Here is a 1,653-nt window from a genome sequence, read left to right on the forward strand (position 1 = left end):
TAGAGTCTCGTTCGTTATCGGAATTAACCAGACAAATCGCTCCACCAACTAAGAACGGCCATGCACCACCACCCACCGAATCAAGAAAGAGCTATCAATCTGTCAATCCTTCCGGTGTCCGGGCCTGGTGAGGTTTCCCGTGTTGAGTCAAATTAAGCCGCAGGCTCCACTCCTGGTGGTGCCCTTCCGTCAATTCCTTTAAGTTTCAGCTTTGCAACCATACTTCCCCCGGAACCCAAAAGCTTTGGTTTCCCGGAGGCTGCCCGCCGAGTCATCGGAGGAACTGCGGCGGATCGCTGGCTGGCATCGTTTATGGTTAGAACTAGGGCGGTATCTGATCGCCTTCGAACCTCTAACTTTCGTTCTTGATTAATGAAAACATACTTGGCAAATGCTTTCGCTTCTGTTCGTCTTGCGACGATCCAAGAATTTCACCTCTAACGTCGCAATACGAATGCCCCCGCCTGTCCCTATTAATCATTACCTCGGGTTCCGAAAACCAACAAAATAGAACCGAGGTCCTATTCCATTATTCCATGCACACAGTATTCAGGCGGGCTTGCCTGCTTTAAGCACTCTAATTTGTTCAAAGTAAACGTGCCGGCCCACCGAGACACTCAATAAAGAGCACCCTGGTAGGATTTCAACGGGGTCCGCCTCGGGACGCACGAGCACGCACGAGGCGGTCGCACGCCTTCGGCTCGCCCCACCGGCAGGACGTCCCACGATACATGCCAGTTAAACACCGACGGGCGGTGAACCAACAGCGTGGGACACAAATCCAACTACGAGCTTTTTAACCGCAACAACTTTAATATACGCTATTGGAGCTGGAATTACCGCGGCTGCTGGCACCAGACTTGCCCTCCAATAGATACTCGTTAAAGGATTTAAAGTGTACTCATTCCGATTACGGGGCCTCGGATGAGTCCCGTATCGTTATTTTTCGTCACTACCTCCCCGTGCCGGGAGTGGGTAATTTGCGCGCCTGCTGCCTTCCTTGGATGTGGTAGCCGTTTCTCAGGCTCCCTCTCCGGAATCGAACCCTGATTCCCCGTTACCCGTTACAACCATGGTAGGCGCAGAACCTACCATCGACAGTTGATAAGGCAGACATTTGAAAGATGCGTCGCCGGTACGAGGACCGTGCGATCAGCCCTAAGTTATTCAGAGTCACCAAGGCAAACGGACCGGACGAGCCGACCGATTGGTTTTGATCTAATAAAAGCGTCCCTTCCATCTCTGGTCGGGACTCTGTTTGCATGTATTAGCTCTAGAATTACCACAGTTATCCAAGTAACGTGGGTACGATCTAAGGAACCATAACTGATTTAATGAGCCATTCGCGGTTTCACCTTAATGCGGCTTGTACTGAGACATGCATGGCTTAATCTTTGAGACAAGCATATGACTACTGGCAGGATCAACCAGGGAGCTGCGTCAACTAGAGCTGAGCAGCCGGCCGCCCGGGAGTGTGTCCCGGGGGCCCGCGCGAACACGCAAGCGTCCGCTCAATTATTCTGCAAACAGGAGGAGGCTGAGCTCCCCTGCACAACACACCTCGAAACCCTCTCAGGTCCCGGCGGCGCGCAGCGCCGTCCTAAGTACTTGGTCGGGTTCGAGAGAGGCGCAATCGCCCGGAGTTAGGCGAGT

The 1,653-nt window shown here is 52.9% G+C and overlaps 1 non-coding gene across 1 annotated transcript in view; it reads right to left on the reverse strand.

Moving 5' to 3' along the window:
• Positions 1-1,434, reverse strand: part of LOC126447230 (small subunit ribosomal RNA) — a 1,909-nt gene extending 475 nt beyond the window's left edge. Inside the window, exon 1 of the ribosomal RNA XR_007583677.1 lies at positions 1-1,434. This exon is cut by the window's left edge and continues 475 nt beyond it. This is a non-coding gene — a ribosomal RNA (small subunit ribosomal RNA).
• Between the last annotated feature and the right edge of the window lie 219 nt (positions 1,435-1,653).

Source organism: Schistocerca serialis, unplaced genomic scaffold (genome assembly GCF_023864345.2).
Source record: "Schistocerca serialis cubense isolate TAMUIC-IGC-003099 unplaced genomic scaffold, iqSchSeri2.2 HiC_scaffold_503, whole genome shotgun sequence".
Classification (NCBI taxonomy): domain Eukaryota; kingdom Metazoa; phylum Arthropoda; class Insecta; order Orthoptera; family Acrididae; genus Schistocerca; species Schistocerca serialis.